Below are 15,606 nucleotides of genomic sequence, written 5' to 3'. Positions count from 1 at the left end.
CTGGCTTTTTTGTTGTCCGTCAGGAACTGAATTTCAAAATAAATATAACCGGAAACAGACGTAGGCATTTCGAGCGATTACCCAAGATCCTCAGCTATGGTTTTAAGCTCGCTGATTGGATGTGTTAGCCGCAATGCATGCTGGGATTTGGTGTTTATATTATATGAAATCCGGAAAACATTTTAAAAGTATAAAATAATACTTAATTCCGAGTGCTCTTGCTTTTCTCTTTGAAAGTCATCACATAACGGCATTGTAATACACAGTTCGGCTGCATTACATATTACAGATCTGCCGTAGTTCTTTATTTAGAGAGCCCTGATGAGAAGACCTTTGGAAAAACTGGAAGAAATGTCGCCGAAACTGAATACTTGACGTGGATCATAAATATATCAACAATTAAACAACATCTTCAATTTCTCTTCACACAATACGTCTCCTTGCAGTATCAACACTAATTCGGCTGACTTTTACATTTGATCTAATTCATAGATAGGTTATATTTACACCATAACGGTGCACAGCTGATAGAAAAGGACTGTAGTTTTCAAAGATATTACTGATTTTCTTTGAATGTAAGAATGTAAATACTGAGTCTGAAATAGTATAGCAATATGCTGTAAAATGATGTGAAAGCATGCATAAAACTATACATCTTCAGATGTTGTACACACTAATAATACAAAGTTATTATGGCTGTGTGCACCTTGTGTGCACCTCCTAGTGGTTAAAGCACGTTATTGAATTATTGTTTTTATGTGAATATTTGATTACAAAAATATTAAGAGTACTACTTTCATAGGGGGAAAGTAGAAATATAGAATATAACAAATCAAGAAGATACTATAAGTGATCTCTACAATAAAACAGTTTAGTGCAGAATGTACACAGATATTAATAGGAGGAGGTGCAAAACAGAAAAACCTTTATTTAAACATTAAATATTAAATATTAAGCCTGACAAAGTAATTAACGTCTAACATATTGCTTTCCTGCAATGTTAACTATGTTGAAGCACTTATTTTAACTGATATTATACACATTAATTATACTCTTATGTATGTAGATAGAATAAGAAATGTGCAGAATATGACAGTTTAATGGTGGAGGTACACACATATTGATAGATGTCTTGTAATGCACTGTTGAGGAACCTGTGACCCAAGTTTTTCATTCATTGCATACACCGTAGTTGTGTATGATATGTCAATAAACCTTTGAAAATCTTGAAAGGGATGTGCAAAATAGCCATAATATACAGTCTTTAATTAACTATTAGTAGAGAATAACGAGTAATGAATATACTTTATTACTTGTTTCCATTCATGTCAATTGCAGATACATGTTTAGTATTCTCAAGCACCAACTATCAAATATCTCTCCTGATTGTTGGCACTTGACAATCACCTTACCTGAATTTTACTCAGGTGTAACTAAAGTCTGATTTAAGGGTTGTTTATATATTTCACATAATTAATCAGAATCTGCAAAGTAACTCAAATAAATGCAGTGGAGTAAAAATACCAGTTTAACTTCTGAATTGTAGTGGAGTAGAATTACAAAGTAGCAATGAGCTGTCATGTGGGTATACGGCATAAATATAATGCTGCGCATTATGGACACAAGTGATTTTCACCCATTTATTAATTATATGTTTTACATTTGATAACACCAATGTGTTTAATAATGGCAACTTCTAATTGTGGGAAAAACAAAAACATTCAGTAGAGACGTCCCATAGAACATTTTGCGAAACACAATAGCCAGCATGTGTAGTTCTGGAGGGGTGTTCGATTCCAGTTTTGGATAGTCTGGCGTGGTTTCCTTCCATTTCACACAGCTGTTTGACGCTCTGCGTAACCTTACGGGAACTGTAGTCCTAAACGATAGCTGGGGATTATGGGTAGTGTAGTGTCTTCGGCCATCCTAAACTCAGAAATGTTGACAATCGCAATGATGCTCGAAATGTCCCTTATAGGCCTACGTCTGTTTCCGGTTATTTTTATATTGAAATTCAGTTCCTGACGGACACCAAAAAAGCCCGAGATTATGGAATTAAACCAATAAATAAAAGCAAGGATAATTGTGTGTTATTGGTGAGTAAATAACAGTGTGTTATTTTGAAAAGAATAACAAATTAGAAGGAACAAAATATTTAAAAATACAGATTTCAGTATCCTGAGGCTCTGAGCCCCATTTATTTTCCTCACAGACGGCAACAAAAGTCCGAAATTATACGATTTAAAATAAAAGCAATAATTGTGGCTTGATATTGAGTAAGAACATGTTTTTATGAACCACACAGCTTCCGGTCTTCCACGACCCGACCGGAGAAAAAGACGTGCTGTAGCCTGCAGGCACGAAACACGTTACCAGTAGAAATACATTGCTTTTAAAATCGTGCTGTGCAACACGAAAAAAAAAGGGGCAAATCGTGATGGTGAACACGAATCAATAGATTAAAAATCGTGTTGGTGAACACGAAATGCCGTGAGACTGGGTTGGATCAGGAAAGCTGGATCTGATCGATATGAACATAAACGCGAGTGAAGTGTAACCGGACGCGAGAGAGATCAGATCAGCTGCTGAGTCTGACGGAGACACGCTGCTCTGCATGATCACCTGATGCTCCGCCCTCTGTTTAGCGAGTTGACCGGACTGCGCAAAATGCGTATATGAAGTCATTTTACCCTCGTGGGGGCGCGCTCATGTGATTGGCTTAGAATGAAGGAGACATCTGATTGGCTATAGATAGAAAATATTACAAGTACGAATCGGCTGACCGTCAGGGGAGTCTCAAAAAACCCACACACGAATGCACAGCGATCCGTGCACAGAAAGCTGTTTGTGTTTGCAGGTTCAGGGGATTTAAACGCGAAACTAATAAGTGAGGATCAAAAATACATATGTAAAACTTTTTTCTGTATTTGGATTTTATTTACATGTATATGAAACGGAATACATTTGTGTGTGCATTGAAAAACACAAGTATGGATCCGGAAATACAAGTTTGAATACTTCTGTGTGCATGTGTGTATTATGAGACTGTTCTGAGCCCATACTAGCCAGGTGTTATAATGCAGATTAAGGCAGCCTATCCCTTTAAGAGAGAGGGGAGATATATATATTCATACTGTATATGAAGTTGTTAGCTATACAACCAAGTTATAAATAAATACACCGGCCTCCAAAGGAAAAGCTTGCTGTCTGCTTTATTCAAAAATTGGTTATTGAACCCAAAGCCTGTTGCTTCGGCCCTGGAAGTCTGCTGAGTCACCCCCGGTATTAATCGACTACGGTCTGGGAGTTGAGCAGGAACGTTTAATAAAATAAGTGCGAGTGTTACATAGTGATGTCACCATGGTACGGAAGAAACAAAGGGGTCCAATCGAGAAAAGGGAAAACTGCAAAAAAGCTAAATAGTGCCTCTTTAAAGACTTTTATTTGGAAATGTGGAGAGATTATTTGTGTTGCATTTTGCACAATGAATATGTGAATTGCTTGCACAGGTGTAACATTGAGGCCTGTGTGTAAGCATCAACTGAAGTATGTTCTATTGAATTTGAGGTGTGTGTTCATATAACTTTATGAAAAGTGGACATTTGCTTTTACAGTTGCAAGAAAATGTGAACCCTTTGGAATTACCTGGATTTCTGCATAAGTTGGTCATACAATGTGTTCTGATCTTCATCTTAGTCACAACAATAGACAAATACAGTCTGCTTAAACTAATACCACACAAACAATTATATGTTTTCATGTTTTTATTGAACACACCATGTAAACATTCACAGTGCAGGGTGGAAAAATGTAAACCCCTAGGCTAAAGACTTCTTCAAGAGCTAATTGGAGTCAGGAGTCAGCCAACCTGGAGTCCAATCAATGAGACGAGATTGGAGGTGTTGGTTAAAGCTGCCCTGCCCTATAAAAAATACACCAGTTTTGAATTTGCTATTCTTAAGAAGCATTGCCAGATGTGAACCATGCCTCGCACTAAAGAGCTCTCAGAAGACCTACCATTAAGAATTGTTGACTTGCATAAAGCTGGAAAGGGTTCCAAAAGTATCTCTGAAAGCCTTGATGGTCATCAGTCCACGGTAAGACAAGTTGTCTATAAATGGAGAAAGTTCAGCACTGTTGCTACTCTCCCTAGGAGTGGCCGTCCTGTAAAGATGACTGCAAGAGCACAGCACAGAATGCTCAATGAGGTGAAGAAGAATCCTAGAGAGTCAGCTAGAGACTTAAAGAACTCTCTGGCACATGCTAACATCTCTGTTGACGAATCTACGATACGTAAAACACTGAACAAGAATGGAGTTCATGGGAGGACACCACGGAGGAAGCCACTGCTGTCCAGAAAAAACATTGCTGCACGTTTGAAGTTTGCAAAAGAGCACCTGGATGTTCCACAGCACTCCTGGCAACATATTCTATGGACAGATGAAACCAAAGCTGAGTTGTTTGGAAGGAACACACAACGCTATGTGTGGAGAATCCAAAGGGTTCACATTTTCTTGCAACTGTATGCTAAATAAAGTCAGAAATGTTTTTAAATTGCTTTCATCCCTTTGGTAACAGCAAGAAGGAGAAAAATAAAGTAGGGGGGCAAATGTTGTCAGGGCTTAACATCTTTTAAAATGGTAATTAACTAAGTGTTATGGTATTTCTTTATGACCCTGCCTTTTTGTCTCTGTTTTATGTCTGCATATAGAATATAATGAGAATCAGAATATGAAATACTTTAATATCGCCTTTAAGGATATGGTGTTATGGTTGCTCCATTTATAATAAAAAATATCTATAATCATAGAATACAAAAATATATAAATGGAAAATAGAAAAATGAATTGTGTAAAAATATGTGCACTGTGCTGTAATATACAGCAACAATACATTAAATATAAGCAACATGCAAAATGATGAATAGTAAAAACAACATGATGAATGAAATGTACATTACATTACATTATAAAGTATACAGTATAAATACAGAAGCACTAGCCAAATAAAACAAAAACCATAGTAATCTATTTGATGGCTGTACATTATGCAGCTCTTTAAAAGTTGGAAAACATCGAATAATTTGTATGCATGAAGAAAACATGCATCTTTTCTCCCTATGCAGACTATAGCTTCTTGATAAATATATCCATTATTCATGACGGTTTAAATTGGGACACAGAAGAAAGTACCCCCTGTCTTGAAAGCGGTAGCAGTATATTTCCATGGTGCTCTTAACTAACTAGGTGCATTCCCTTAGGTCTTAAAGGAGTACTTTGGTGTGATAAGAAAGAGTGCAGCAGAGACACTAGCTCCGCCAAAGTTGGAATGATAAACTTTTTTCCCACAGAGAAATAAAGGATTTCATAAATTAGAGCACAGCGGATCCTCTACGTGCACAGGTACACTCTGAGTCGCCTGTGGGATAAAGCGGGTTTCAGTTTCCTCCGACAGAAAGCTTACAATACACTAACAAGCAGTCGTGTTTACCAGCCCTGAGGAAGGCCTTGTCAGAGCACAAGAAGGAAAGTTTGGGTCCCTTAGCTTGGCCTGATCAGGCTTGTTCGACTCAGATGTGCCTGATGTAGCCTATCAAATGCAAGCGAGGCCCAAGGGGACTGGAGTCGGCGTGCTGCCACTATAGGCACCTGTCCAAATCCCTGGCACTCAGTCAGGGTTTAGAGGTGCTCCTCATGAAGATGATAACCGGTGCCAAGAAACAAACTGCAGCGGGGATGAAAGACACACACACACACACACACACACACACACACACACACACACACACACACACACACACACACACACACACACACACACACACACACACACACACACACACACACACACACACACACACACACACACACACACACACACACACACACACACACACACACACACACACACACACACACACACACAACACATTGGTGAAATGTAGTCTATATGTGATTTCAAGCAGAGGAGAGGGAAAACTGTTTGGATAGTGCGGAACATCCTCTTAAAACACAGTCAGAGCTGGTCAGGTTGTGGGTGCATTTTTATTATTTACTTTCTCTTACACATGTTTATTATTTATTTGTTGTTTATTATCTTTTTATCTAAACTGTAATGTCACCAGCCATGAGAAAAGCATAAAGATTTGTATTTATTTTTATATAATTTCTTTCAAGCAATATACATTTACATACATGTATACCCCCCAAAGACGAACAATAAATACAATAAAGGTTATAATAATAAAATAATAAATGCACACAGAAATACACAAATATTAGTAGTTAAATTGTAGTAATATTATAATATAAAATATATAATATTTGTAGAGAATTTATTATATGTATTCATTTATTACATTATATTTTAATCTTAGCAACATTTCTTAATTTAAACTATACGTTTTAGGCGGAGTGGCTCTTTTAAAATAGTCGTATTATTATAAAATATAATATTATCCTCTATTTATCACTAACAAATATATGAACGTTTTTTTAACTTGTAATTTGACACTAAAGAGCACATTTCGTATATTACTAATTAAATAGGTTGTTTATATATAATGTAAACAAATCGAGTGTCATCTTAATATAGTGCAGTTAAAAAGTACAATATTTCCCTTTGTGAAGTGAAGAATAAGTATAAAGTAGAACAAATTGAAAACACTGAAGAAAAGAACGTGTTTCCCAACATTTTTGAGTAATTGTACTTAATAGTAACTATAGCAATAGTAACTAGTTTAGGAAAGAAGGTCATTCATCCAATTTAACCGAACAAACCATTGCCATTCAACATTATCATGACTTTGTTTAACGATGAATTTGTATAGAGCATTACACTGAGAATAAATTATTAATTTACATTTGGACTGTTTTGACAGAAAACATTTTAAATTAATTAAATAATTTGGAAGTAAAAAAAGAAAAAATCAATCAATGTCATGGATGGAAAGACATCAAATTACACAAAAACACAACAACTAGATCTGCTGTTCAACTAATTAATCTCCTCAACATCCCAGTGCATGTCTCCAAGCTCATTATACATCGAAGAAGGTTCCAGTGTCCAGTTTCCAGCCAAAAATGTATATATCAGATAACAATATGAATACAAGGCTAATTTAATCCAATAGTAAATTATACAGAAGGGATCATTTCTGTTGTTGATGAGAGTCAACATGTGGCATCTTCGTAAATTGCACTCCCATGAAGATTGTAAAGGATTGCCTCTGTGAGTTCAGATGTGTCTGATAGTGAAGATGAATGAAGAAATGTCCTGTTACCATCTGATGTTCACGGTGTTGATCAGCTTATTGTTCTACAGCACACAATGTGTAAGAAAAGCATGTGTAAGAAAATAGTGAGAGGATCCCATTCATATCTCCAGAGTCAATCCATCTGTTGCAAAAATCCTCAACTCTGAGTCAACCTGAACGGACATTAAGCATGAACAAATAAAGGAAATAGTGCCAGATGACAGACACCACTGCATGTGAATAGTAATCTATTGCCAATTCTTTATCTGTGCTACTGCTGTGAAGATTAAGCACAGCATCCACATGAGACTTCCCTTCACTCCACAGAGCCTCAATAGCCAACAGGCTGCGATGAGTGGCTTTGTTGAGCATCCAGGCAGGAGCTTGGAATAGATAAACATTTTTAAATCCTCTCTCAGATGAGTTTTATTTTGTATGGTATGCTGTGAATGTAGTCTAAATTAAACAGAATATGGTGGAGATTCACAACTACCAATGATTGTTACCAAGTAAAGAACAAAATATGGAAACAGATAAGCAAATGCCGACACACATGACATTATTGCAAAATAAACCCAATCAGGTGAAGCAGGACCCTGACGCTAAGGAAATATTAGGCACACATGTGAAAGTCCACTCTCTTTGTCTTAGTGATAAGAGTTATTAATGCTTCCAACCAATAGAAAGCAGTACCAACGAGTGTTTCTACCTGTAAACTCATTTGAATTGTCTTCACTGTTGGTATAAGAAGACACAATTCGATGCAGTTCATAGCCTACAGTACATGCTAACTCAGCATTGCTGCCGCTATTACTTGATAACAATATTTATTGAGACCAATACTCTTTGGTATATATTACCATGGTTTGCTCAGCAGGATAATCTCCATATATCGACAGCACTATTATGAGTTTTGAAGCATATTTGTATAGGTTATCTTCAGGGTGATCGCGTTTTTGTTGTCTTGTTCAGTCACTTATTAGCAAACAGTTTCAAGACATTAAATAATGTATTTTATGTTGTAAAACAACTATTTTAGGCATCTATCCAACAATCTATATATTAAAAAAAACAAAAAAAATGTGAACTTCCAAACAAGGGAACCAGAAGTGGTGAAATGCTAACTCATTTCTAGATTTTAGGACTAAATACTACAATTCCCCCTAACAATTTTTGTTAGTAAGCTAGGTGAGGCAATGTGTTTAAGGCCCTGTGTGAGCATCTCTTCCATGGGGTCATCAGAAAATTCTATTTCGAGGCACTTGCTGTACTTGCTGTACGATATCCTTTTTAGCATCAACATTGGAACCCATTGCCCTGCTTTCACATCGGCATGCTGTATGTTGCTAATTCTTGTGTGTATTTGGAAAAACCATCCAAGAAAACATAATTGAAGTTGCAATTAGGACTTTATCTTGTCAATGTGACAGTTTAAGGCTTTGGTTATCTTTGGGTTTTCTGTTTGTGGGACATTTTGAGAGTGAAGTGCCATTAGAAAACACTTCTGTAATAGACAATATGCAATTTTCCATGTATTGGCTATCCATTAGCCTGTGTAATATGGTTATATTTCGTGTTGTGTTTTTGACAAGACAAACTGCAGTATATCTTAGTTTCCAGGCAAAATAAAGCTTTTACTCATCCGCACCCCTAATTTATCCATTTGAGTTGTTTGCTCTATTAGATTCCGGTTAGGAACTGGTGATTAATTACTTTGCTAAAAACTGCACTCTCATCCCTTTGATTAGAATAAACCCAGACAAAGGATCCAAGCCCACACCAACTGGCAGTCACTAGTTGTTAGATTAAGTCAGGCTGGATAGTGTTAATTTCGTCAGCTATTTTTTTATTTAGTTTTAGTCTTAGTCCTGTGTTAAATTTCCTTTTTAGTTTTAGTCATATTTAGTCATCTTCATCCTGTTTTTATTTAGTCAAGTTTTAGTTGACTAAAAGTCTGAGCATTTTAGTCTTATTTTAGTCGACTAAAAGTCTGAGCATTTTAGTCTTATTTTAGTCAAAGAAAAATAATTATTTTAGTCTACTTTTTGTCAATGAAAACTGTTGAGTCTTTTTTTAGTCATCAGATTATATAGAACATTTCAGTCAAACTAGTCTAGCCAATAACCAATAATAGTGAAACGTATTTCACAATAAGATTATATCTTGTCCTTATTTGATGAAAAACACAGGTTGATTAGAAAGCAGCTTTGCAGAGAGTATCTGGTCAGGTTTGTGGTGTTTTTACCAGCTGTGTTATGGCCACATTGCTTCCCTTCTGATAAAACAATGCATTCGCTTTTTATCTCCGCCTCATTGTAGCGAAAATGGGCCCAAATATCACATTGTTTCTTTCTCCCAAGCAGTGGTAGCTTTAGACTTTTTCGTTGTCAGTCATTTTGACAGGATCGTAACATTTCCGTCATAATCCATTATTACCCGTCGAGTGCACAATTTATCAATCACTCGCGCTGACAGGTATCGAAAGCCTAAAGTGCCACTATTCGCCCGTTTAAAACACGCGTTTTTGATGCGTAAAAAACGATAAATGATAATGAGCCCCTCCTTCTGATTTCCATAGCCACTAAGTTTAAAGTGGCTTTAACCAATCAGTGAAGAGTAAAGCCAGACCAAAGCAATCTGTAGATGAAAAGTTCCTGACATGTTTAGGCTTTGCTGTAAATTGTATATCATTCCAGATTCAGGGATGAAACTATGGAAGCAAACAAGAGACAGAAGTATTCGAATTTTATTAGACAATTAGACAATTTATAGCATTGAAAATAATTACTTTGAAAATCATGTATCTGAATGTTTTTGTATGTGAAATAAAAATGTAAAAATTCAAGTGAAAAAAATTAGAATGTTCAAATTCAGATCCCAAAAATTCAAGTGAAAAAAATTCGACGTCAAAAAATTCGGTGTATAAAATTCGATGTCCAAAATTGCGATGCAGCATCATCCGGGCTACTCAGACAGGAAAACCAATCGAGCCCTAATGCAATCAAACCGACTTCTGGCCTATCAGAGCACGGCTTTGTCAGTCATGTGATCACAACAACCCGGGAGAAAAATGACGGAGAACAGCAGGGCTCGCCGCTCGGGTAAGTAGTCAGTTTGTGCTCTTTATTTTACAAGCAGTGAGGGCTCGACAGCATTTGTATCTTACATTAGCTAGCTAAATGAGTGAAGTAGCCTTGTGCCTTGCTGTTAGCAAGCTCCGTAGTTATCATTAATTGAAGTGAATCACAACGTTACTGTGTCCTTTTGTGTGTGTGTGTGTGTGTGTGTGTGTGTGGGGGGGGGGGGGGGGGTGACGGTTTGCAAAGTAACGTAACGATCACTTCGGTTAGATAAGTCAAGTAGACACTATAGACACTACACTATACGAAATACTCTCTTGCAAAAGCCCTGCATTTAAACATGTTAATGTTACTTTAGTAAAAGTATGCTAGTATAATTAGGAAAGTGTTGTTAAAGTCGACACAAGTTATACTATTATATAATTTGTTTTATTGTTATTACCGATGCACGAGTTGACTTAACTGTTGTAGTTGGAGCTCATTTCGAACAATGAGCTAACTAATGATTACTTTCATAATGGTTTAATGTGCTGACTATTTTCTACATTAATAGATGAAGGTCTGGTTTGTTCAAACTCTCAAAATAGTAGGACATGCTGTCATAATTACCCAGAGTCTGAAGTGACACCTTTACAATGTTAAAGCTGTCAGATAAATGTAGTGATGTAAAACTAAAATATTCAAGATAGTGTAGTGGAAAAGAGAATGTTTGAAAAAATGTTTACTAAAACAAAATCTCTTGTTTTGGACTGACAGTAATGATTCAAGAAATAGTAGATAAATAAATACACACACATCTGATTTGTTGTGGATGCAACACAACAAATGGTGCTCTTACCTGTGATGCCTCCTCCAAACATTATAACCAGACTATCATTCAAACTATAAGTAACAGTTATGTACTTGACTTTAGACAAACAATTCAAAAGACAAAATCAACACAATTTATTGAAAGACCAATCTTTATTTTACAGTGCCTCTCCTTTTGTTTGTATTATTAAACCCTGTCAATCTAAAACAACTGAGCAACTCAACAGTTAACTTTATATTTCTTATTGTCTAAAGCATCTATTACACTATTTGTTCCCCTCTCATATTCACAGGATGGATGATTAGAGACTTTGGGGGAGACCTCAGCTTTATGAACGTCCTGTCTGTTGGTTTGGCCAGAGAGGGCTGAGGGTCTTTCCCTGCGAGGAGGACCAGGGGGGTATACTACGAAGCAGGATTTTCGCTTAGCCGGCAAAATTCAGGGAAAACTCTGGGTTTCCGGTCCTACGAAGCTGGTTCTCTTTTTAGCAGGCTAGATCTCCATGGTAACTTATGATTAGTGGCTAACCTGGTCGGGAGCAGGTTAGGTTGCAGGCTAAGAGCTCAACTCAGTGAAAGCACTGCCTGCTGACCAATCAGAGCTCAGTGTGCGGAGTTTAAAGCGATCAAGTCATATTACAGGAGAAAGGAAATACAGAAAAGCTGCCGTTGCAGGAAAGACGGCCGGCAAAAATCACCGACTGTGTGAACGTGAACATGAATAGAATATCACCTCCATCTTCAGAGCAATCTGACTGTTATAACATTAACGTTAAGAAAGCTTACTTAAATATCTGCCACAACATAAGTAACCGGATCAGAGTACATTAAGTACAGTCCGCGGCATATCACTTCATAATGTATCATATATCTCCTTATCTGAGTCAGCTGAGCCGTATCTGGCCGTGCAACACTCAGTGTCACGTACTGGATGCAGAAGTATTATTTTAAGCAACACATTAAGTTGAGGAAACACTCGAGACAAATGTAATTAAAGTCAGATCGTGTCTTAGACGGGCCGTGATATCATAAACCTGTTAATGTACGCATTCAAACACTTGTTCTGTTCCCAGCTGTGTTCACCTTGCAGCTGCAGCTCTGAGGCTTTGATCCTGATCAAGTGTTTAAGTCATGGATGTTTAAAGTTTAACTTCTTCATATGTCTAATATTATAGTTGACTTTTCATTCAGGAAGTATGATGCTGCGCTGTCAGTATGCTTCTCCATGTTTGTGATTGGTCTAATGCTCCAAATACCACCCCTTTCATGTGAACGCGCACCTAACTAGATAGGACACGGCTGGCTTGAGCGATTCACTTGATGACCAGAGTCGTAGTACCGTTTAGCGAGAGCGCGTATGTTTTGGATTAGGCCAACCGGCTAACTCAAACATATCCAGGTAAGGTTGAACCAGCTTCGTAGTACAGGCCCCCGGCCTGAGGGAGGAGGACCTGCACCAGCTGCACCGACAGAACTTAGCCCATGCTGGGCATAGCTGTTACCACCTGCACAGGCCTAGCCTGTCACTTTATTTGACAAAATGTGTTTACTTAATCAATTAACAGATTAACATTTAGTGTAACTTATGTATATTATTTCATTTTTATTTAAAAAAAATTGTGATGGTTCATGCTTGATAACTTTTAGTTCACATTTCAATAAATTGTATTTGCATTTGCACTCCTTTTGTCCGTTATTCTTACTGAAAATGTTAAGTTACACATTCACATCTGACTGAAGATTGGCACCATTTATTTGGGTATATCCAGTCTCTGATAGTGTTACGTTATTATGAGAGTGCTCCGTTTGATTCTGAAATTGTATATATTTATATAAATATATACATAGGCTATGTGTGTGTATATGTCCGCATCTGTAGCCTGTTATTGTCTCATGACACCGCACTGTGAATGAATCAAAGTAAATATAGAAGTGGTCATGAACACATCTGTCCATCAGACAGCGGCTGCTGCCTCCTGTCATCATTAATGGACGTCTCTTTAAAATGACCGCTCAGAGGAGAGAAGTTCTCATTTCTCTAACCGCCTGCTGCTTCCCCTCCTCTCTCTTCGGTTCTCCTCCTCTCTCCTCGGTGCTCCTCCGCTTGCATCTCCTGTGGGCGGGACTAAGTCTCGAGGAGGGCAATTAGTGAAATGAGAAAGGGCCTAAGTGTCTCTTAGTGAATGTCCTGTACTGCTCTTAAATCTCATCATATCAGCTTCTCCTTTCCCTCTTGGATGTTCTTCTGGACCCTCAGAGAAAGAGAACATGGTGAAGCAGTCCTGTCTCTCAGGCGTGTCCTTTCCTAACAGAAATATCAAAACACATATTATTGCAGAGCAAGTGTGTTATTTAAGAAAGAGGTGTGTTTGTTTGTTCAGGGGCTATAAATATAATGATTTTTTTATTTTAATGTGTTTTTTAAATCCAACAGTGTATTACAAAAATAATCAGATTATGAATAAACCGTTCTAAATTCATCAACATTGAAATAAATGTATTATTAAAATAATATTTAACTGTTATCAAAACTTAGTGCAACTGTAGAAGCTTGCTCTGTTTGGTTGTCTATGTTGTTTTACAGTCAGTATGCAGAGACAAAGGGTCATAGTTCTCACTATGTTCAATAATTTTTCCTTAAATACATTGAAATGTGAAAGTTGAACAAAAAAGTGATGTTGCTTGGTAAAATGTACCTTTTTCTAAGAAAGTACACTCAACATCACTGATGTGCAGGTGGTCTAGTATTTAGTCATGTGTAATGGCATGTCTATCAGTGTATTAGAGTCATTACTTTATGCATTCTTTGTAAAGTATGAAAAAGGTGTACCTTGGAATCGGTGGTGAAGTTCTCTGCTGCTAGGAGTCCAGATCTGTCTCTCCTCCTCTGGTCCAGCCTATCTGGATCACCTTAAGGACACTTTGAACAAACAGATGTAAAGTTACATGCGTGGGTTACAGACTTCTTTACATACAAACTACTTTTTATCTTCTTTTAAAAACAGGTCATAATCTTATTGTTATACTTAAGAAATTGCTGGATATCACAGTCCTTATACTGTATCAGTTTGATTGAGTATTATTGTGTATGTCCTTTTTATTTTACTGTTACTTTGGATGAGTTTTTCATGAGTCAGTCAAATTAATTTGTTTTCATATGCCATATTCATATGTATCACACACGTAAGAGTAAGACACAAACCTATTGAACAAATGCAATGGATAAGCTTAATTTTCACTGAAGTCACAGATAACGTCATATCTAATACTTAAACAAATAATTTCCTTGTCACTAAAGCATTGACTACGCTATTCATCATCCTTAAATGCAGGCATTAAGTTACATGTTCTGTTCTACAGCCACGATGAGGCTGTTTCTCAAGTGTGAGGATAATACAATTAAAAGAGGCATTGGTAATAATAATATTAAAAACAACAATGTTTGTGTCGTTCGTCGGATAGGCGGTTAGCTGCAATAAATAACTCCAGTTCAACAAACCATATTACAATATCTAAGGGAGCGTTATTTCTGGACCATCTTGAAATGTGACGCTCATATTTTAAAGATACACACATTTCATTGTGAGGTTGATTTAATATACACTAAGCCTCTCTTCAACAATACGTTGACGTTAGCTAGTCTATTGTATGCTATAGTAGAGCATAGCGAATTTAAACGAACCTTAACAATGCATACAGTAACCTAACTATCTAACGTACAAGGATGACCTTATTTTAGCAACCTCGCACAGAAGCCTTTTGGTATACAGTAGCATCCCACTTAATGTTATACACTCAGGGATGCTACGCATAGCATCGTTAGCACAGATGGAGCTACGATTGCTCAAATGCTAACCCAACTCTAAACATTCATTAACGTTAGCTTAATAAAAACACCAGTAACATAACATAAGTACTTTATGTACTTTATGCAGGGTTGACTTACCCAAGAAACTGCATTCACGGTCGGTCTATTTTAACCGCAGATAAATCCTATATTTGCATGACGAATAGTCCACCAGGAGCCAACACAACAAACACGGCCGAGTTCAAGTAGTGTTCTCCTCATGAGCTGAGCCGCTGTAGCATCACGGAGCCAATGGAGCTAACGGAGCTAGCAGTGAGACAGAGGAGCCAGGAGAAGCAGCCCTGTTGTCATGAAGGGGGAATCTAACTATATACAGAATATGTTTTTGTGGATCCAGGCTATAAACATGTTAATTTTCTGATGTTAAGTTGGACATTTTAACATAGGGTCTACGAGAATTGCTCCCATATGCATCCATCGCCTACAGTTTGCAGCATTGAGCTTCACAGCACTGTCCCCCAGAAGTCGGGTTGATTGCATTCGGGCTCGATTGCTTATCCTGTCTGAGTAGCCCGAATGATGCTGCATCGCAATTTTTGACGTCGAATTGTATACACCGAATTTTTTTACATCGAATTTTAAACACCGAAATA

General features: G+C 37.2%; 1 long non-coding RNA gene across 1 annotated transcript; it reads right to left on the bottom strand.

The window, feature by feature from the left end:
• Nucleotides 1–11,761: 11,761 nt before the first annotated feature.
• On the bottom strand, nucleotides 11,762–15,297 carry LOC117468213 (uncharacterized). Its single transcript, XR_004554441.2, has 3 exons — nucleotides 15,092–15,297; nucleotides 13,976–14,065; nucleotides 11,762–13,450 (listed from the first exon to the last, which is right to left on the bottom strand). It is a non-coding gene; the product is annotated as an uncharacterized lncRNA (long non-coding RNA).
• Nucleotides 15,298–15,606: the final 309 nt, after the last annotated feature.

Source organism: Pseudochaenichthys georgianus, chromosome 22 (assembly GCF_902827115.2).
Source record: "Pseudochaenichthys georgianus chromosome 22, fPseGeo1.2, whole genome shotgun sequence".
Classification (NCBI taxonomy): domain Eukaryota; kingdom Metazoa; phylum Chordata; class Actinopteri; order Perciformes; family Channichthyidae; genus Pseudochaenichthys; species Pseudochaenichthys georgianus.
This window is presented reverse-complemented; position numbering and strand designations above follow the sequence as displayed.